This window comes from Lissotriton helveticus, chromosome 5_1 (genome assembly GCF_964261635.1).
Source record: "Lissotriton helveticus chromosome 5_1, aLisHel1.1, whole genome shotgun sequence".
Lineage (NCBI taxonomy): Eukaryota > Metazoa > Chordata > Amphibia > Caudata > Salamandridae > Lissotriton > Lissotriton helveticus.
The window spans coordinates 1,895,090,378-1,895,113,977 of record NC_136065.1 but is presented as its reverse complement, the minus strand read 5'-3'; the positions used below and the strand labels follow the sequence as shown (position 1 = coordinate 1,895,113,977).

Sequence of the window (23,600 nt, the reverse complement as noted above, 5' to 3'; positions counted from 1 at the left end):
GCGATTATCCATAAGAACAACTTTAGATGCAGAACCTCTGAGAGTCCACTTATAGAGTGCGAGAGTCTTGGCTTCTCTATATCCTTTTCGCCCACTTGCACCTTATCAGGGATCCTGGTTTATAGACCTCCGGGTGATTGACTTCTGTAACAATCTTCTAGATAAGATCTCTCTCTCCATCAGTAGTGCCCCTAACTTTTCCATCTTGGGCGATCTTAATATTCACCTGGATGAAGCCGATGCTGCTTCATCGCAATGTCTGCTGGATACCCTGGGAGTAGTACATTTGGAACAAATTGTGGCCAGCTCCACTCATGTAGGTGGGCACCTACTAGATCACTTTTTTACCAATCTTGAGAACATCGTGTGTGGTCAGCCGAGTTTTGTTCCTTGGTGAGACCACGCCCTACTTTCCTTTGTGTGGTCCCCAGTAATACAGAATCACAGGGCCACCCTTTCAAAGAAAGTTAGTCGAGTATGGTCTAGACTACCGGTTGAGGACTGGGAGGCAGCCCTGAAGAGGTGCCCGCCTGTTCCCCGTGAGGATCCAGTGGTAGCTAATGAAGCCTTTGACAAGTGGCTTAATTCCACCTTAGATGCCACCCTCCCCAAAAAAAGAGGTACGGCATCGAGAGGGCCCTAATAAACAACCATGGTACTCTGGGGGACTTAAGGAGCATAAACAACTGTGCAAACAAGCAGAAAGGAAGTGGAGAAAGGACTTTGCCCCTGTGGCAAAAACTGAATATAAATCATCCCTGAGATCGTACAAAAAATTATTAAAATCTACACAAGTGGAGGAGGAGCCACGCTAGCAACCAAGATGGCCGCATAAGCTCCCGGCTCCGCCGACCTCCGCCAGTTGCTCACAAATCCTGACGATTATCCTGATTTCTCACCGGGCTCCCATGCAGCTGAGGTGTTCCTGACTCTAAAGGTGCAATCCCGGAATTTCTAGCTGCTTGAATAATGAAGATACGCCGTGTTCCATTCTCGGCCTAACCCAGTGTTGAAGCCGGGGCCTTGATTTCTAACCCATCCGGGTTGGAGTTGAATAACATCGGCCGCGGGACGTGAGTGGCGTCCGGCCTCCCGAAGTGGAGTATTACTCGTCCGTTTCGGATGGTGGATCGGTGGCAGTTTTATCTCGCAGCTAAGGCGGCGTGACGCATCGGTTGCTGTGGTCGGGGATCCGCTGCCCGGAGGCCCCGTTGGGCTCCCGGGGTCGACGGGCTTGGTTCCTCACTGGCGGCGACAGTGTTGAGATCGCGCTTTTCACAGTGCCCACAGTTGTCATCGGATTTGCCTGTGCCTGGTGCCCCGGAGTAGTCGACCTCCGGGGTTCAGAGACCTGCTTGGTCGCTTCGCGAGGGGCGATGGAGCGGGTGGAATGTATACCGTCGCTGCATACTGTAATGGCCGCCATTGGGGAGCTCCATTCACAGGTCACCGCCATCATCCAGAGGATGGTCGTAGCGGCTGATATCATCTGCCGGAGACCGGACTCTGACCCTTTGTTGGTTCTGGAACACGCTGTTTTACCCGCGGAGCAGGAAGCGTCTGAGACGGAGGGCCCCGCGTTGAAGCCAGACTTTGTATCTTTTGTCGACGCCCGAACGACGGCTAGCAAGCCCCGGACTATCGAATCCACATCATGCCCTATGCCGATGCCACCCCAGATGGACATGGATGATCTTATATTTCAGAATGAGTTCTCCAGTTACTCTAGAATTGTTACCTCACCCTTTTTCTCCTGGATGGTTCAAATACGCTCTAGCGATTTATCTCTGGTGGACAGCGGACATCGTTTGACTCTTAGACTTTGTGTACTATTATCCTGGCCTCAATTCTTCCGTACCGACTTTGAACTTTCTCAACATTTTGATACTCTCATTGGGATGGCGGATCGAGCGGACAGGGCTTGCATGAAAAATCGCAGTGGCCAGGGTTGACTTTGACTGGATGGGTTTGCACAATGACTTCATTTGATACGGGATTTGTAACCTATACTAGCGCGGGAGTTGGGTGGTTGGTTCTTACAAGCTCCCCCCGTCTGACTTTTATCGCTGCATTGTATTATTCTGGATACGTGTAGGGGCGGGTTGCTACCGGCGGGGAGTAAGGTCGACCGGGGGCCTGTTTCATATTTCCTCCTCCACTCTTTCTTTTTCCTTCTTTTAGGTCTAGTTCCGGGGCGACAGGCACACTGTTAGTGGGGATGGGCCGTAGCCATTGCAGGGGTGCAGGGTGGGGGGGATCGGGGAGGGGTTTGTTATTTTGCCTTAGTTTAGTTCTATGGCCTTTTTTTTCTTTCCTTTTTTCTTTTACGAGAGACGGGTTGTTTATCCTGTATTGATTTCTTATGTATCGGGGTGTCTGACTTGATCTTCATTATCCGGAACGATGGGTGGGTGAGCCCTGTTGGCTGCTACTTTGCTAGATTGTTGATCGTACTTCTCCTTATTGATGTACCAAACTTGGTTGACGTTGCATACTCCTCTGAATTGAATTTTCCACATTGATTTCTTCGCTCACCTATCGCAAAATTGTATTCTATGTCTGACATCCGATATATGTAAATTTCTCTTGTTTTCTTCAATAAAACCCTTATAAAAAAAAAAAAAAAAATCTACACAAGTTGCATATTATCAGGGTAAAATCGCGGAAGCAGCTAATACCCCCAGAGAAATTTTTAAAATCTTTCAATCTTTGATCACTACCTCTAGGGCCACCAGTCCTGCTCCGAACCCACAGAAACGCTGTGAGGACCTAGCCGCTTTTTTTGCGTCCAAAATGTCAAATATCTACTCCAGTTTTGCGCAAATGGCATATACTCCAGACAGAATGGAGAGTGAAAACGAGGGGGCTGAGGAGGTAGCCTCAAACTTTTCTGGAGGTCTTAAAGCCTTCCCGCCATGAGATCTGGCTAGTGTGGAAAGTCTCCTTAGCAACCTGAAATCGGGCTCCCCGCTGGATGCTGCGCCTCCGGCGGTTCTTAAACAGGTATTGGGGACAGTCTGCCCGGCGATAATGCAGGTCATTAATGTGTCTCTGGCCACTGGAGTAGTGCCCCCCAACTGGAAGAAGGCAAAGGTCAGGGCCCTGCTAAAAAAAACTAGTTTGGACCCTGAAGACCTGGCTAACTATAGGCCTATTTCGTTACTACCGGGTCTCAGCAAAATAGCTGAAAAACACGTGAATCAGGCCCTCTCTTCTTTTATTGAGTCCACAGGTGCACTACATTCCACCCAGACAGGGTTGAGAGCCAAGCAAGGAACAGAGACAGCTTTGGTGGCGGTGGTGGAGGCAGTCAGAGGCATTGTGGATGCGGGAGGCTGCGCTGCGGTGGTCCTGTTGGACCTCAGCGCAGCCTACGATACTATGAACCACTCTCTCCTGCTGCACCGGCTACGTTTGCAGGGGTTTCCGGACTGGCCTTTAAATGGCTCCATTCCTTTCTATCGGACAGATGCTTCTCAGTTTTTGAGGAAGAGGTGTCATCGAGCCAGCTGCAATTGAGTCACGGCGTTCCCCAGGGATCATCACTCAGCCCTACCTTATTTAACATTTACATGAGACCTTTGGCTGAGGTGGTGCTTCCCTGGGGAATCCAACTTGTCACCTACGCCGATGACACGCAGCTGGTCGTCTCTTTGGTGAGGGACGATGCTTTAGATCAGGGGATCAATAATTTGACCCCGTGTCTCACCAAAGTCCTGGAATGGATGACCTCTTCTTTTTTAAAGTTAAATGGGGCCAAAACGGACATTATGCTTTTGGGCTATAAAGCCCCAATCAACTTGGACCCCTGGTGGCCGCATTGTCTGGGACCACCTCCGGTGCCTAAGACCAAAATAAAAAGCTTGGGGGTCTGGCTGGACTCCTCGCTAGGAATCCAATACCAGGCCAAGAAGGTGGCCGCGACTTGTTACGGATTGCTGAGAGTCCTTAAAAAAGTCCAAGATCTCCTTCCATTCGAAGCTAGACGAGTGCTGGTCCAGTCGCTGATTCTTTCGCGGCTGGACTATGCAAACGCCGTCTATATGGGGGCCCCAGCAGGTACCATAAAAACTCTGCAATCTGTGCAGAACTGTGCAGCTCGTCTGCTCATGAAAGTCCCCAAACGATGTTCGGCTAAGGCCTCACTTCGGGCGCCTCCTTGGCTACCTATTCAGGAAAAGAATTATGTTTAAAACCTTGTGTTTGGCACATAAGTCCATCCATAGTGCTGGCCCTTCCATTCTTGATCCCCTGTTTCGTCGCCATCAATCGGTGAGATCTCTTAGATCTAATCAGCGAAATCTGCTGGTAGTACCCAGGGTAAAGTTGGCTCGGATGGGTGGCCGCCGGCTTTCTGTACAAGCAGCCAAAGGATGGAACAAACTCCCAGACAACATCAGGCATGAATTTAACCATCTGGCTTTCAGGAAGCGATTAAAGACATTCTTGTTTCAATAATGTCCTTCTAACGTCCTCCGGTCTTACAGCGCTGGGATGCTCGAGGGTAGCCATGCGCTCTACAAGAAAGTATTCATTCATTACGGCCCCACTGGGAGGACGACTTTGGTCGCAACCTCCATGATAGAGAGTGGATAGCGGCCCTAGAACATCACAAAAAAGTGTCCCGCAACAAAAGATTAAAAAATGTCCAGTTTAACATGCTGCACCACGCCTATCTCACGCCGGCGCAGCTTAAATGCTTGTACCCGACATCCCACTTTGACTGCCCCCACTGTCACACTCCGGACGCCCCATTTATTCACATGTTTTGGACATGCCCAGTGATACAAACCCTCTGGACGACAGTACACACCACACTACAAACAGTCACAGGCCTAACAGTTTTCCACACATGGGAGGCATGCGCCCTAGGCCTCTTTAAGCGCAATAAACGAAAAAAGGTAGAGACTAAATTTGCTCTGCTGGCCGTACTACTAGCAAAACGTAGTGTGGCAATGCACTGGCGCGCAACAGAGGGTCCCCCAATAGCAGCGTGGTGGGGGGCGGTAATGAAATGGTCCGTAGCCAAAGAAGATCTTATGCGTCAGGAGGAAGTTCGTGGCATACGACAGCGTCCTATTTCATTAGAATGGGCAATGCTACTCCATGACTTTAAGCAAGCACACACTGATGGCACAGAACCCCCACAAGACACCCAGGCGGCGCCGGGACCAAGCGTATCCTAATCCGCCCACGCGCTCCCCTCCCCTGCTACGCCAGCTCCCCCCGCCAGCCACCCTCTGGGAAACATTCTATCTGTCGGGACTGGGGAAAGTGCCTACACTTAATGGAACGATGCGGAGCTCTACTACACCTACCCCCGCCTTATGCGACCCCAACCCCCCCTCCTCCCCGACCCCGCACTTCCCGAGTTACGAATCCCCAAATTCAGTTTAGAACCTGGATTACTATCTACCAACACTTTTTGCAGGGGACTATGGACTAGAGACTGTCATACAGGTCGGAGAATTGCGGTAACCTTACCAACAAACGCTTCCTTGATGCCTCCCGGCATCTCCAGCAGCGATGATAGGGAGGTTGCCCTCCATTAATTAACTAATAATTACTTGCTAATCACCACGCTGCTCTTTGTCATGACATTGTTAATATTAATTGTAATACTGCAGCAAACAAGTATGATTATTGTATGACATGTATCATTATGAAATCCAATAAAAAGGTTTTACAAAAAAATATATATAGGTCTGTCTTTTGGGTGAAGCAGTGTTCTGTTCAATGAATACTCAATTGTTTAGATCAGTGGTTCCCAAACTTCTGACTCCTGAGGACCCCATTGAGTCACTACTACAAGCCAGGACCCCCAAGCAATTTGTACTATTTGAATTTCAAACATTAAAAAAGTAATTAGCAAAAAAATACCCAAATAAGTGCACACCAAACAAATACTCGAATTACTAAAGATATTATTTTATAATGAAAATATCAGTGAAAATCGAAAACTTTTAATGGGAAGGTTGGTGCTGCATCTTGGCGACTAACTTTTCAATGTTTGGTTTTATTTCGCGGTACGAGGCACCTTCTCCTGCCAGAGCCAGGCTGGAAACACAAAGCAGCCCCGGCAAATGTCAGACCAGTCCCAGTACAGTGCACACCAAGTGCGTTGATTGCACCTAGCTATTGCAATAAGGGCTTTGGGTGCTCTCTCTGACAAAAGTCGAAGAACTAGAGCATTCTACAAAACATTTGTCATTATATGTTGAATTGTATTAGCTTTTAAAGCATAGTAAATGATGACGTTACTGTGCACCAGGATACAACAATCTTTGTAAGGGTTATTCAATGACTCCCTCACTATCACCCTCCAACTGTGTGTCTTATCTCTCCATAGTTTCTCTGTCAGATATATATATATATATATATTTTTTTTTTATAGCACCTCTCATACCAGTGTAGGGTGTCAGAGAACATTACATCATACACATGCAGAGACAATGAATCATACTTTTGGAAATCTGTGTATAGAAAATGTTACATAAGTCAGAGAGGACTACAAGGTGTAGGATCCACATGTCATCCATACTAGTACGCATTTTTAAGAGTGCTTGGTCTGGAGAAGCACAAACGCAGGAGTATAGTAAGAATTTATTTGTACCCAAACCTTTTATTAGCAGCATTGGGATAATGAAAGACTGAGGAAAAACGTAACTTACTAACTTTTACCATACAGTTTGTATGCAGCTCTTTGATGACCGCTCATAGCTCACTGTGCTAGATTACGATTGTAACTTGTGTACTTCACAGTACCAACTGAATATCTGTGGCAAACGCAGCAAACCACTGAGTTATGCACATAAAATATTTTTTAAATGCATGGTACACATTCTTTGCAGAAGGCAAATTAACCCTCTGCATTATCTTAGATGAGTCAAAGCTGTGACTGGACAAAACACCCATCTCTCTCCAACAAGTACATTAATCACCACAGGAGTTATCTTGACACTTTTATTATTGCCGGAAACCAGCTGATTGTACAACGAACTTTGCAGTGCTTTTAAATCTGCTGCCTGTGGACCCTCTGGAAATGTGTCACTGACCCCTGGGGGTCAGCGGACCACAGTTTGGGAACGTTGATGGTCACCTAATGTTCTTTGCCTGTTTGTTTCATGTTTTTAACACTTGCTGAGGATTACCCCAGCTGGCTTTTTCTTCAAAATTTTAATATAGAATGTTTTCTACACTACCATTTAGACAATTCCTGGATATTATTTTTCTCCCAAAGTATTGTTTTTTATCTATTTACTTAAGGACCTTTGTTCTTTTAACTAAAGATTGGGTTTGGTCCCAATTGAATCTTCGGTTTGCCTTTTGTTTTCTTATGCCACCCTTGAAGCATAGCATCTTCCCCAGTTTCTCACACTGGCTGACTTCTATCCTTCCACTGCTCATTTTTAGGGAACTACTTTTTTCTTGTTTCTTAATCACTCCTTAAGGGTGCAGGTGTTTTCTAGCTCTCTTTCTCATGTGCTTCTCCCTACCTCCAAATAACTTGACCCTCCAAGCTATTGTGGGCTTTTCCTCCCGCTATACTCCCATCCCCTTTGTTCCTCATGTTGCTTTTTAACTTGTGTGCTTTTACCCGCCTCATTGTTGCTTTTGGCCTACCCCGCCCACTACCTTTCCCTTCACCTCCTCCATTGCTCCAAAAACGCATCCTCTTTCATTTGTTTTTCGAGGCAGCAAAGGGCTGCCAGCCCTGTCGCCTTTTTGAAAATATGTATTTAAAGCACTTTTGCTTTTTTTTTTTTTTTTTTACATCTTTTAACTTTTTTTTCAAATTAAAAAAGTGGCATCTGCATTGTGGGCTGATCGAATATGTGACTGACAATGACGAAAGTCAATGGTTTAAGGTTCTGGAGCAAACAAAACCAATGACTGAAAGAGGCTGACCCAAAGTCCCTTAGATTGAGTACAAAATGCAATATATTTTCCATGACTGGTGTATGTGCCATCAACAGAAACTTACAAAGGGAAACTTATACTTTAAAGTATGTCAACAACTGCAGTCTGTTAATTCCTCAAAACTTCAATAGCACCATAGTAAAAGCAAATGTCTGCATTGTGAGGTGCAATAAAAAAAAGTGGTGTCCCTACTAATTTTACATACAAGACAGACTCCTATATCCTTAATGCGTTACTTCAAGGCACGAGCAGAAGTGGACCTTTTGCTTCAGTGATTTCAAGCAAAACCATGCAAGTGTCAGAAACTCAAGATAATCTACATCCCACGGTTTACTTAAGAAAAGTTTATGATGTTAATATTAAAACAAATGTCCACTTTTTCTGATGTGTAGCATCCAGAGGAATCACTTGAGTGGTCGGAGTACATACAGATGTTTCAACATTACTTGCCTTTCAAATGTGGTATTTTTGAAAAATTACAAAAAATAATAAAGCAGATATCACACACACTAACAAAAAGGTCAATAATAGATTCAAAACATTCAGTTTAGTTGTTAAAATGGGAGACAAAATGGTAGTAATAATATTAATATTGACCAGTCAAACAGTCATTACCATACAGTTAAACTTCTCTTGAAACACCATAATGAATATTAGTGAAGAAATTCTGTCTGCCACAGATCAGGGCTAAAACTGCACTTCAATTCTTTTTTTTCTTTTTTTGCAGAGTTTTATATAGCGCGAACTTGACCCGAACTGAATCAGGTATCAGAGCGCTTCAGTGGCGTCACTAGGGTTGGTGTCACCCAGTGCGAAACTCATGGTGTCACCCCCTCAGAATCACTGTTGGTCTGGTGGTTCCTCGGGCGCGTGCCAGCTGTCCAGTAAGGACCGCCTCTTAGTCCTGGGTATGGCCGCAGGTTCCAGTTGCAGTGGGCATACCGACCTCAGTCTGGCAGCAGCGACCTCTAATCCCCGAGGGGACGATCACCTGTTTTGTGGGGTTATGGCGGGTCGGATGTCACCGAGGTGCGACCTTACTACAGTAAAATAGTTCAGCCCCCCCTTTGCTTCTATTGAAGACATGAAACCCTCAGCTGTACCGTCTGGGTTCAACAATAAATATTGCAGCCATGAGAAGTTAGATCTTTCGGAGACTAAACCCCTAGGAATCGTAAAACACGTGCAAAATCACCCCGATTACACACAGGGAAGTTACTAGGCAGCACATAATTAGGGGACACTAGGGTTCAGCCAGCCAAAAAATAGGCAAAGGAATTTGGCTGGGAAGTGGTAGGTACTCAAGAGCCTGTCACTTGACACTCTTTCTCTTGGGACTATTAGAGGAGAGAGGCGCTGCTGCAGCACACTGTGTGAGGTGAGCGGGAGGGGTGCTATGGAGCAGTAAAGCTTTAGGAGGGATAGTCTGCTAGGCGGGAGGGTGCCTTGTGGCAGTGCATGGCTTTTGGGGATCAGGTCAGTGCCGGGTAGCACAGGACACTGGCATCCCACATGGAGCGAGAGTCCTACTTGGGAGTCTCGCAAGGGTTCAGTGCAGTGTCTACGCGAGTGAGGTGCGTGGTGCCTCCTTGTCAAGCGAGTGAAGAGAGCGTGGTGCAAGACCCTAGGCGCTTTCATGGCAGGGACGCGCCCACAGTTCAGAGGTACCTGGGGCGTTTTCCCTGCCTTCGGTCAAGGGCTAAGGAACATGGGTTCCTGACAGTGCAAGGGGGGCCTTGGCGATATCCCCTGCACATCGGACTCTCTGAAGAGTACTTACTGTTGGACATTTTGTTGGCTGGCAGCCATGGGAGAGAGCTCTTCGCCAGCTCGGGGGAAGGAGTGCAGCACCTTCTTCCAGTGCTTGGCTTGTGAACTGAATGATGCTTGAACACTCAGCCAGTGTCCGCTCCATGCACAGGCCATATGCAAACCATAACCTTGAACTACATTATTAAGCACATGGTTCTTTCCACTATATTAGAAACCTGATGGGGAGTGCAGCTTCGCTTCAGGACAACACATGGAAACATATATATATAAAGCTGGAGTAGGCATATATTAGAAGGAAGGTTGTAGGTTCGACTCCCGACCTGCCATCACATGGAACATTAATTTAGGGTGTTGTTAGACATTGGTAGTTTTGCAAGTTGATAAGTAACAATTTGATAGGGGCCACAACCTGAGACAATGAGTGTCAAGACTTACGTTTATATATTTTTAAGCGTATAAATAAATACTACTAAGTATGACAAGTGTTTTTCTTTATAAGTTAGCGGTGAAGAAATTAGTACATAAATATACTTTGGTGCACAAAATGAGGAATCTGAAGAACTTAATAGCAAGAATAAGCCGTCCAGTTTGAATTCTGCATATTAATTTGTATAAACGTAATTTCGGGCTACCCCTGATATAGTAAATAGACACCAGAGAAACGGACTGAAGATTTAATAAATGAGGAAGATCTTATCAACTGCGCTAGCACTAGGAGCTAAATGAATTATATAACAAAGAAAAGGTCATGGTTTCGAATCCCGACCTCACAACATACGAAAATATAATTTGGTTTCATAATTTATATTTTTTCAAGTTATAACACAACTTGATAAAATAAGGAGCCGGAATTCTATCAATACTGTAATTTTACACGCATTTAAAATGCATTCACGAGAAGTATCTACACATTGTTTTTCTATAATTGATGCTTCACCGGTAAAAAACGAGCGCGAAAATACACCCCAGGTGTAGTGCATTTGATGAGCAGTGAGTATTAATAAAGAGCAGCAGAATCTGGCACAGTCCACACCCGCTCAAGTGACGTGATTGGTCAGGGGCTGACAGTCACAGGCGGTTTCCAGGTGAGGAAATGTATGGGATTTGAGGCCCAGGGTGAACGTTAAATTAAGCCTTACTTGCACCCTCCCATTAGCACCGGCACCTATCCCCCAGCACTCATGGACTCAAAGGGACCGATGACAAGGAATCTTAGCTCTGGCTGCTGGCATATGCATGTCCCTTTTATCACTACCACAAAAGCATCTCCAAAACCCTGTGCTTAATATTGTGTTCAAACTTGTTTCTCATGATGCACAGATGCAATAGGACGCACACAAGCCTCCTTCTTTTTCACGTAAACACATACCTGTCAACTGCACATATTTTGAGGTGTTCAACCCATTCAATTATTTGTACCCTCCTAAAAAGCAGCATCCTGCGAAAGACTTCCATGGGGTCACCCCTTTGCAAACCCGCACCACCTTCAAAACCTTTCCCTCCCTTCACTTCAATGGTACAAGCCTCGTAAACATCTGATTCCGTTCTCATCAAAGGGGCTACAGGTTGTCAGATATGCAGCTGCGCAGCGGAAAAAACCGAAGAACGCTGGACAAGTGGGAATAACGCTGTCCGGGTTGCTAGCATGGATCACATTTCTAGAAGGTGCGTAGTAGTTACCATCGGTCCAGCAGGTGCAGTCGTATCGGGGCCCGTTGAACCCTGATCATTTCCGTCTATACTACCCCAGCAGCAGTGAAAGACTGTGTTCCTTGCTGCCACCTGGCTGGGCCCCTGGCATCATTGCTACGCTATTAGTTCTATCAGACCCCAACCAACATGTTCAAACCCTTCCCGCTTGGAGTAAAAAATAAATAAAAAAAAAGGCCGTTAAACGCTGCACTTCTGTCTACTCCGCTGTTCTGTGCTCTCGTTAACGATATTAGCGGATTTTAGTGGGACCCTAAAGCGCCGTACGTACCGTTCTCTGCCGGCTCTATGGCTCGACTGTGCTAGTTTCATAGGGAGTGGAATTGGAAGAAACTAAACTCAACTGTGAAATATGAGGCATTTATGGCGGCACTTAACCGTGAAGAGCAGCAGTGGGGTAACTCTGCTTTAACTGTGTTTTAAATGGTGAGGAGGACAACTGTCCTTACCTTTTCTAGACTTTAGACTCTATTGTGGTGGTGGCTGGGCCCCTAGGCGTTCTGCGAATCGCCCAGCAGCACTCCCCTGCCAAGTCTGTTTCCACTGAGTCTCAGTGCGTGGTGGTGGCGTGCGTCAGAGGAGCTCAGCGCGGGGGCTGGTCCCAGGGCCGTCATTGGTATAGCTGTAAGATTGACAGCCCTGGGACCCACAAACTGGGTATGCCGCCGCCGCGCATCGCATCACCACTACCACTAGGGTAGTAGGTGGTGCGTGCGTGGCGTGCACTGCAGTATTTTGTAAGCAGGTGTGCTTGCAGAGCAAAGGCGAGGTTGTAGAGCTGTGTTACAAGGCGTAACCAGACAGATTGGTGTCCCCCCATGCTTGGTGTCTATGTTAAACTTCCAGGAATTAAGGAAAAACTGAGCAAAAGAAATTGGTAACTCTAGGTCCAGCAGGTTATTCTTCATTTCTGTGGTCCCCTTACTTTAGGGGGAGATACCTGCTGCCCTTATTAATTCTGGCCCTGGTACCTACCCACAGAGAAGACAGAAAACTCCTAATTGAGGCCCAGATGGTATACATAATTTGTTTACGTTGTTGGAAGGGTAACTTATGTGAACTGTTTTAGAGAAAGAATGTGAATGTAATATCCATTAGTTGAATGCTTTATCACCTGTCTCTAGTCAACTTAACTAAAGTAACTATTCTCTTCATTACACTTTAACCCTGATCACTGCTAAGACTTTCCAGACAGTGGACTGAGAAAATACACAGAAAGAGCTCAACCATGTACACTTGCAGATGGCTAAATGCTTCATTACTAGCATTTTTGTAGCTGACACAGTTTAAGTTAAACTAATTGCATATCCCATTCAAACAATAGGAGTTGTTATTGCACAACTCAACAGCACTCCCTGCAGCGACCTCTTGGGGTCAAAAGGCGTTATGCCCACCAACCAGGATTCATAGCTATGACCTGCACGTTATTCACAGCCCTCTGCAGTGGGGGCTCAGCTCAATGAGATGCTTTGTTGGCTCCTCATAATTTCCTAACTGGAAACGGGATTGGCAGAGGCGGAAGCTTGAAGTGGTAAAAGTGCGCCAGGGAGACAACCGCTCAGTCCGTTTCTGCATTTGTTGGCCACGTTACAATACCGCACTTCCCTCCTGGTCTTTGTCGGGAAGACTGACTCAAGCGCTGCCAGCACTGATGAATGATGCTCCTGGCTCTCAACCGTCTACTTTATTAACTGCACAACACACACATTTGCTACTGGGTGGGCGTACTTTAGGTATTGTGGCTTCGATAGCTCTCATCTTTGTCTAAACGCTCGCTAACACACTGCTTTCTTTTCTGTTGTCTGTGGAGGCCGGGTTATTGCGACATGGTCCGAAGAGAACAAACCACTGTGTGGGTTTGGTTTTGATCTGCCTGCAGCAGGGATGTTATGCTTTGCATTTCTAACTATGGTGTTTCGAGGGGTAGGGTTTTAGAACAGCAAATGATGGATCCTTAAAAGCTTTTTCAGGATATGTATAAAGATTGTTAAGATTCCTTGTGAACCTCTGTAAAAATGTCTGTCAGTGCTCGAGCCATACAATCTTGCAAATGCTCCCACTAAACCCAAAAAATCTATATGTTTTGGGGTATCGAGATTAATTGGTAGACTGAGGTCGGCCACACAACTATGACCAAGGGCTATGTAACCCGCTAACTGGACGCTTTTCTCATGGGAATTGATACACTAACAGTGTGCTCCTTGTCGCTCTCTACAAAAAGAGTTTCCCGATTACATAATAACCCATAAATCTAGGATGACAGTTTGTGGGAATGACTCCTACGGCAGGGTGCCACCATCTACATGCAGAGAGGGTGCAGGGCAACAGCAACAGCTCACATAAGCCATGTAAACTCAATAGCACCAGAAAAACCTGTTGCAAACTAGTTAGGCATGTCTGACTGAAAGCCACTTTCAGAATTCACCCGTGACAAACCTTTTGAAGGGATTAGGAACTAGCCTAGGATGCATCAAGTGGAATGACCAGCTTTGCGGCTAACGGGATGTCCATTTTCTGCAATGCAGTTTACGTGATCCTAATGTGGAATCAAATGTTTTCAGAGGGCGGGGCCCAGTCAAAAATTCCATATGTGTTAGGAATATGGTATATTATTTATTTATTTTGAAAGTCTTATATAAACGTATCAAAGAAGCTAACAACTCTTCTAAGGAACTATTCAACTCAATTTCTTCCTTGGTTGCTCCTAAATCAGTTGATATACCACCCAGCCGCCAGCTTTGTGAAGACCTGGCCAATTTCTTTTTGAGCAAGGTAGAGAAGATCTTCTATCATCTGGACAGCCACATCATGATTAACGCCTCAGACTACACTACCGATACTCATTCAGAGACTAATAGGAAACATGATACATTAGAAAATGTTGCCCCTATAAGTGAGGAGGAGGTATTAAGCCAGCTTATGAGGATAAAATCAGGCTCCCCTCATGACCCCTGCCCTGCCGCTATTGCTGAACTAGCTCCCGCCACCATCGCTTCAGGTCTCACCCCTCTGTTCAATGTCATGCTGGACAGAGGAGAATTTCCCCTGTGCTGGAAACAAGCCTCTATCTTGCCCCTTTTGAAAAAGCCCAACTTAGACATATCCGACTTGAACAACTTCCGTCCCATCGCCAGACTGCCCCTCCCAGCTAAAATCATGGAGGGCATTCTAAACAAACAGCTTAGCACCTTCCTGGGAGCAGGAGATAAGCTGGACCCCTCTCAACACGGATTCAGGGGGGCACATAGTACAGAATCGGCGTTGACTAAATCAGCCGAAGACATTCGAAGGGTGCTGGATGCGGGGGGCAGAGCCGCCCTGATCCTGCTGGATCTATCAGATTCGATACGGTCCACCACACATTATTGGTGGACCGATTGAGGGCCAGCGGGACTCAGGGAAAGGCACTTGACATCTTGAAAGCCTTCCTCTCCGGTAGGACTCAGTCGGTGGCCCTCGGGGATTTCGAGTCCGAGCTATTTAAGCTCCCATGCGGAGTCCCACAGGGTTCATCCCTGAGTCCGACCCTTTTTAATGTCTATGTCTCCACTTTGGCGCCAGTGATCAGATCCTTCGGATTTGATCTTACATCCTACGCTGATGACACACAGATTGTGGTGTCGCTGCGTCCGGGAGAACTGGACAGCACAGCAGACCGGTTTAGATGCTGCATGCGGGAGGTGAACAACTGGATGGCAGGAAACTGCCTCAAGCTCAACTCTACTAAAACAGAAGTGCTGCTGTTTGGAGCAAGAGACAATTTCTGGTCCCCACGTTGGTGGCCGGAGGCAATGGGGTCTCCTCCCTCTCCGGTGGCAAAGGTAAAAAATCTGGGAGTTTTGATAGACGACTCCCTGTCCTTTAGGCCACAAATCAATGCTCTGTCTTCATCCAACCATTATGTTCTTAAAACTATCAGGAAAGTTCTGCCATTTCTGCCAGTGGAACACAAGAAGACAGTAGTGACTGGGCTTGTAATGTCGCGGTTGGATTACTGCAATGCTCTACTACTGAATGCCCAGCAGGGACTTTTAGATAAGCTTCAAATCCTGCAGAATGCAGCAGCACGCTTGATTACGGGCACCCCCAAGTTTGCCTCAGTTTCTCAGGACCTAGTAAAACTCCACTGGTTGCCAGTTCGCAAGAGAATCATGTTTAAATCACTCTGCATGATATTCAAGGCATTGCACGGCATAGGCCCCCAATGTATGATCCCTCTTTTCCAGTGGTGTAAGCCAGTACGTGCTCTAAGATCAGCCGAGCAGGGGCTAGCCGTAGTCCAGAGAGTAAGGAAAGCCCGCTGGGGAGGTAGAAGTCTATCCCTGGAAGCCGCGAAGGCGTGGAATGCGTTGCCTTCCAGCCTCAGACAGATTCCCGATCTCCTTAAATTTAGGAAAGCACTCAAAACCCTGCTTTTTACCCGCTAACACCTCCATCCATACCTGCTAGTGATCATTCAGCGCCAGGACACCTCTGGGTAGCAGCGCGCTATAAAAATAAATTAAATAATAGCCTGTGCTTCAGTGTTAGAAGTTCTGCATATCAGGGATCCCTTACATCACATTACACATATTTACTGCAAGAGGTGTATTGTCTGCAAGAAAATGTAATCACAGGCGAATGGAAACATTTAACAGCGCAGTGTGACAAAATCGAAAATAGTCCATGCAGTAGGCTTACCCATCAACAGCATGTCAAACTGCCAAAAGCATGAAGACTATATGTATGTGTTGTTTATATCCATCAGCTCATCTCTGCATTTATGTATAAGCAAAGTGGCAGTGCTCTCTCTGCCTTTTTACCATACAGGACTTTGGAATCCTTGCCTAGTAGTTTTAATGTAAGCAAAAACATATTTGTTAAAAATGCTATCCTAAACGGCTTTTGACTACAACACCAGGACTGGTGGAAGGTGTTATACAAAAGGCCAATTAGCAGCTTTGAAGGTGAGCATATGTTTGAGTTGTACACATTCCTGTATGAATGTCTGTGTTTTGTCAATGCGCATATCTGCAGGAACTGTGCAAAAGTCTAACCTATTGTCTTTGTCCTTACTTGCTTGGTTGGGATGACAAAATGTATCCAATACAGTGAGAGAACATGAAACCAGGTTAAGTGCAGTTAAGAAAATGTTACTTGTTTGAGCAGATGAAGAGCAACGGCTTTCTTATTTAGTAAACTGACAGATTGGGAAGGGGTATTAGAATCATGTCCTTATAAAGTTGCCCTTAAAGTTGGATTCTTCCTTGTTGAATCTTCCAGATGAGGAATGCTTTGCTGCAAGAATTCTTCCATAGCGATTTCCGTTTGGGCATTAATTATCCAGAAATAAAGAGTTACATTTGTACCAAAAGGCAAGGTATCTTATTTCTGAGTTTGATAATTAAACACAAATTTAGGCCAACTATTGCCAGAACCCTCTCATACCACAGCAAGATATACACTTTCAAGTGATTATTATTCTAGGAGAATAGACTATATTATGGCTGATTTAGGAAATAAACCTGGGCGGACAGTCAATTTTGCCAGCGTAATTCCATGTTATTCTGTGAAGCAGAATTACCAATAAAAATGAGATTACTCCTGCTACGGTAGTTTACAGTAATCAGGAGGAAAAAAATCCTAAAGTGAGGGCACATATAGCGAGCGTGAGCAGCCAATCGCTATTCATGTTCTGCTGTATTTAGCGCTATTTCTTAGCGCAAAAAGCATCTTCGCTGCAATTTTGCATGCAAGGGTGCATTTTGCTCTAAGAATATAGAGATAAATGCAGGGAGTAAACTGGGGGGAAAAATCCTACCCCAAGAGCATATTTAGTGAGTGCATGCAGCTGTGCGTGCTCAGTATACATGTTCTGTTGCATTTAGCACTATTTCTTAGCACAAAATGCATCTTTACAAACCATTATGGACTCGAGGGGGCATTGTTTTGCTAACATATGGCACTAAATGCAGAATTACTCTTCTCACATAATTCCGTGGAATTTTCAGGTAATTCCGCATAATTATGCTACACAGAATTATGTGTGCTATACCCACCACTAATAGAGAATTGGAGTAGAGCAGTTGTTTTATGTGTAGTGACAGGGTAGAAATTGATCATTAACACTTATATTCAATACTCGGCTACTTTTTCATCCTGCGTTATCTACAAGAAAGGCTGCCAGTAATAGATGAAGGAGTAGGTGGGATAACGCAGAGATGGTTGATAAATATCTAGTAGCTTAGAATAAATAGAGGTATATCAAGTAAAAAAGCTCAGATAGTTATTCATTGGTATGCTAAAAATTCGGCATAATGAATTGTCAAATATCTGGTATGTTGGTTTGATACAGATTGCCTTTCGATAAGGAAAATCCATCTGTCTAAATTGAAAATAAATATTAAGCAGGAGAAAGTTAGTTGGGTTATCTATACGAGTACAAGCAGCTGATTAGAAGAAATAAAACGGAATATGCCTTACCCAAAAGATAGAAATTTCAAAAGGTAATATTAGAAACTATTAGGGTGGCTTTGGGCATTGCGGTGTCTTTAGCTGCATCAGAAACAATGAAATCATCTTCCAAATATCAGCAATCACCTGAAAAAGAAAAGCCTTAATGATATGAGCACCTCTCTCCTACAAAGGTCAAACTCCTAAAACATACCACAACTAGAGAGTAGGTCTCCAAAATTAGGTCAATTAGAGAACCAAGATAATATTTTGGATTTTCTGCATTATGTCTTTGTGCCTCTTGAGGACTCCTGGTCCGCTATTTTCCGCATTAAGAGCACCATTTCTAAATCTCTCGATTGGTTCAGTTCAGGGCTATAAACTCTAGGAAAACTCTTAAATTACCGAGTTGGGCAAAAGGAACACCGTCACTCAACCAGGCCAGTCATTTGCACCTCAACACCTCAAAGCTTCACATCATTAGTGTCTTTAATTTTTTTAGATAAGTGTCAATAATATTTCTGGTAGCCAACATTTAAATGTTTCTTTTTTGATCTCTTGCTATGGGATTAGCTGGAATTGCTATTAAATTTGCACTCAATTTTGTCTCCCTACTCTTCAAGAACAGAGATGAAGTAGTCAGGGCCAAAGTAAGAAAGGAGGAACATATGAAAACCGAGGATGTGAATTTAACACTGCTATTTGAAATTGCTAAGCAATTGTTGGAATTAGAAGAAGGGGCTAAGTGAGTAAACCATACTGCCAGAAGCCTTTATTTTCTTTTTTTGATATTTGTCAAGATGGACTGCACAGAGTGACTTGTGTGGTTCTTTCTACTGGGAAGAGTTAATGTCCTCTGCAATTCTCGTCTCTTCTATAATTTCTCAATTACCTCTGACTGTGGTTTCAACAGGGCATTCAGATCTCTATATGATGGCTCAGGTCAACATTTTCAGGTTCTATGTTGTAGACATCCATTTCAGCATCAGCCATTCTTTCTCGGGGCATGGGAGAGTGCAGACACTCTTCATTGAATCATCTTTGTTTCCTCTAGCAATGAATTGTCCAGAGAGCAGTGGTTTAACCAAACTCTGTGGCTCTTTGACTTATTCCCTACTCTTGCCGGACAACAATTGAATCGGTTGCTCACTCCCTTTTAGTAGTGCAGCAAAATTCATGAGCAGGTGTTAACGATTTCTGGAGATGTTATTCTTGGCTTTCATCTCAGTCACTTTGGTTCCCTCCAAAATTTGTAGGACCAGCTTCACCTATGCAGGTTTGGGCTATTCCATCTCTCCTGTCAAGAGAGTCTTTTAAATTCCCCTTGACCGTTTCCTTAATGGCACTTGATATCATTGGAAACTCTATGAGCAAAGCAAAATGCAACTGACCACAGTTCAGCACCTCAGTTCCTAAATCGACAGATTAATAAAATGTCTGTACAAACACATCTGGAGTTTGCCGCACTTTCACTCCACTGAAAACCAGATAAATGAATTCTTAAAGAGAAGGACGGTGCACCAGGGTGGAGTCAGAGAGCGAGGTCTCTGCAATCGGCAAAGACACTGCGGTCTGACGAATCCAATAGAACAGGGCCTCAACTTGACCATTATTATGGGTAAATATACCAAGGTGAGAAGGGGACATTTTTACCTGGCCTTTTCGACCTAACTGCCACATTCGATTGCGTAAGCCACAGCAAACTCTGGAGTATTTTGGTGGTAATGGGGGTGGAGGCTCCCATAATTCTTTTTCTAAGAGAACTCTATACCAATGCAAGTGCGCGGGTACGTTATGGACGTAAGGAAGAATGTACGGCGTTATTCCAAGTGGAGAGGGGGGTTAGATAGGGCTGCGTTCTGGCACCTTTCCTATTTACCTTATACACCAATGGCTTGGAGCAAGCCATGTTAGAAGGGTGCCGGGACCCACCTCAGTCACAAGAACGTCCTATACCTGCCCTACTCTATGTGGATGACGCCGTAGTTATGGCCCATACACCAATAGGGCTACAATGGGCCTTTGACAGCTATAACAAGTTCATGAAAAATTTAGATTTAAAAATCAATATTACTAAAACCTTTATAATGAGCTGTGGGTCAGCCGGAAGAAAGCGGAGAGACCTCTATATAGAAATCAAAAAGGTGGAATCTGGTAAAACGTATCCCTATTTAGGAATTTTAATTGATAATAAGGGCTCATGGTGTCAGGCTTTAAAAGCTAGGAAATTACTCTTTATAAGAACAACTACGGCCTTAGTTAATTTCTCCTAAAAGCTAGGAAAGAGGCCCCCGGTAGAGATGTTACAAATATACCAAGCCAAGTGCGTCACTGTAGCTATCTATGGAGCTGGGATATGGGGATACCGCGACGTAAAAGAAATTCAGAAAGTGGGAAATGCATTTTTAAGGTATTTATTGGCAGTTCCAAGTTCCACTTCAACCTATGTTTGTCACAGTGAGTTGGGTTTACCATATATTTCCGACACAATAAAGGTGCAACCAATATTGTTATGGTATCGGATTTGGACCTCATCAAAAACCACATTTAATCGGGATGTATTAATAGACAGCCTTAAATTAGATCACGCTTTCGATATTGGATGGTTTAAGTATATTAAAGATTTTATGACTGATTTAGGTCAGCCAGATTTTTTTCGATAATCCCACTTTGTTGGAAACTCTTCCTAGGAAACTTTTTAAAAAACAAGGTATGGCCCACATGGAAGCAACTAGATTTTCAACTGTAGCATCAAGGTCTACGGTCCAACATAGCTAAATAATTTGGTCCACTATCAGTATCCTGCCATACTTCACATACGTACTAAGTGGTTACAACAGATTTGTCCTTGTACGTCTCAGATTGGATGTTTTTCATCATTTGGTAAGTTTCCAGACCATAAATGATAGGTCGAAGAACTTACCAAATTGTTTTTGTGACGGTGTTTCGCCTAAAACATCAATCCACGTAATGCTCTTCTGCAAGTTTTATCAACATCAAAGGAATAGGTGGATTAAACCAATATTAAAAATATGGGGTATGAGGCAATGTCGCCCAGCCTATCTTGCATTGCAGCTTTTGGATAACGATTGCTTTGGAAGTCACATAGCTCAATTTCTGAAGAGTATTATTAGATGTAGGAAGCTTCTCTGAACCTTGTTTTATATTAAAGCGTGCTTGAGACATTAGTTTTTAATTTATACGTTTTAATCCTTTTAAAATTTTTATTATGATCACATATAAAAATGATGTTATGTAACTGTAAATGCACATTAATATTTTATATAACTTCCTTTATGATTATTGTATTAACAAATATGAATCGTTACCATATAATCGTGTTACCTTCTCTATTTAAATCCCTTCTATGATCATTGTATATAAATCTATGAAATGCTATTGTAAACTGTACTTTTATGGGGGGGTTTTTATGTTTCAAAATGAAAACCGAATGAAGCTAATTTCATTCATTCATTACTGGACACTTTGGGTGTATATCTTAAGAGAAGTGTCCTATCTTCTTCACTGATATTTTTATGAATATTGGCTGCCCAGCTTTCTTTCTGATCTCCCATATGGACATTAGGCTTGTCAAGTGGTGCCCAGTATAAAAAGGAAACAATTTTCCACTCTTCCTTCACCGTAAACAGCCATCATAAGAAATAACATATAGGAGGTTTCAGTTCATTCTGTCAGGAATATTCAAAAGCTCGGCTGAATTCCCCATTTATAAGAATTTACCCTTACGAATATCATACCCAGGAGTATATGTCACTTTTAGCTGTAGACCCTTTTAACATCTTTCCCATTGGTACTTAGATATCCTCACCAGTCTTGACAAAAATTGCTTGACTGCACTATTTGTTTTAATGAAAGTGCTGAATAAGTTGTCCTCATGAATTGTTTGGTAAGTGCTTTAGCTTCTATGTAATGAGCTCTGACAAACCATCTAGTGCCCAATGAGGTGTGGGTCACTGGTTAGAGGCGGCAGACCTATAAACCGAGAACGGCCAGGGACCAGGGTTCAATTCCCGACGCGGCAGGGTCTTGGACCAGGGTCAACGGACTCGATAATTCTCGCTTCAGTGCCTACTCTAACCAGGGAACACACTCGGTAACTCTGGGCATTAAGCTTGCCTCATCTCTACAACGGCCCACCACAGACGCCGGGGATGCCTGGTTTCACCCTGGAGATACCCAGAAAGGGAGCATCTCACAGGGAAAACCAGGACGGGTTCCCCAGCGGTCTACAGCGCCAGGACACTCGGGTAGAGTAACAGTGCGCTTTACAAGTATCCCACATTTACATTTACATTAAATGGCTAAAGAATGTAGTTCATAGCCTGGGATGCACGAGTCCTCCTCTGACATCGCTAATTGCAATTTACGTAGCATTCCCCTACATCTATTAGCAAGCCAAATCAAGTAAAAGAGGATGGAGCCTATATCCCAAAAAAAAAATTCTTAGTAACTCTAGTTAGGTTAACAAATAATAGAAGAGGTCCTGCAGCCTCAACATTTTACCCCATTATCAATAGCAGCAGAGTCCTTCAGTCATTAAGGGTTGCTATCCCTGCATCAATGTTAACCAAGACATCTGATTCCCGGCAGTAGATTCTAACAACGCAGAGATAGACACATGTAAGTGCAACATCAATTTCTTGTCTTTTCTCTTTTCATGTCCTCAGCATGCACAATTGTTGGTAGCAGTGTACAGTCTTAACTCTGCATTTTAGATGCTAAACAGAGGAGTGTTACTGAAGTTAACACGCAGAGCTGTAGCGATTTACTTGATGACCTTTTAGCCTCTATTTGTGTACGATATTAGTTGTATCTAGTTGCACTTTTATGAATTTTAATTCACTTTTAAAATATTGACAGTCTCTTTACCTTTTAGGCCACTCACACACGGCCTCTCTGCCTTCTACTTCTGGCTTTGTGCCATTGCTCCCTATTTCACCGCATTTGTGTCCCGTCCGCTCTCCGTTCCACCACAGGACTTCGCGTTTGGGTGGAGAGAGCGAGCACAAACCAATTCTCACTTCCGGTTTTAGGAGGAGCTGCAGGAGTCAGCAGCCTAGCTGCTCCTTGGCTCCAATTGAAAGCGCATGCTGACACGCCAAAGGCAAGCCCGTCTGCGACCAGCCGTCAGCAGGACCCCTGATCTTTTGGGACAGACACTGCTCCTTGGCAAAGATGTACCTGTTAGGCTAAGAAACTTCTAGGTATCAGACTTTTATACAGGGCTCACTGCTCAAATAACTCTTCTGGCATGTCTGGGGCCTCTTTTAATATAAAGGGTCCGTTCTCCTGTAGATACTGTCAATTTCAAAGTTTTGATTTGAGGCAGAAGGCAGTAATACAGCCTATCCCTGACCATGTGGTTAGGAAATGCATTCTGGATTTCTTCTCCTCCCCCCACTGACTTTCTGCCTACCAAGCCTGCTAGGTATGGAAATACTTCGTGGGCAATGTTAAATCTCTGCCTAAGCATGCTGCAGAAATCTGGCACTTGCTTACATTAGAAATGCCTAATCTCTGGTTCAACACCGAGTCGGTGAAGCTAAAACCTAGCTACACTCCTCCCATTACTGCGGCACTCCCGAGAACTATTGCATCAAAAGGATTGATAGGGAGGACCGGACGGGCAGAAGTACTGCCATTATCCATAAAGATTTCATCAATGTAGCTATACTGGGACACTGCTCTGAAGATAAAATAGAGATTTGTGTTTTTCGAATTGATCTCTCGATCCATGACTGTTG

General features: G+C 44.4%; 1 protein-coding gene across 7 annotated transcripts in view; it reads right to left on the bottom strand.

Moving 5' to 3' along the window:
• Window positions 1-23,600, bottom strand: part of LOC144755958 (signal transducer and activator of transcription 5B) — a 1,707,375-nt gene that overhangs the window by 1,246,024 nt on the left and 437,751 nt on the right. For 3 of the 7 annotated variants that reach the window (XM_078645400.1, XM_078645396.1, XM_078645398.1), the window contains one exon: window positions 17,866-17,982. The exons of the other annotated variants lie outside the window; for them this stretch is intronic. The gene's annotated coding sequence lies outside the window, so the exon portion shown is untranslated. The remainder of the gene's footprint in view (window positions 1-17,865; window positions 17,983-23,600) is intronic. 7 annotated transcript variants of the gene reach the window in all.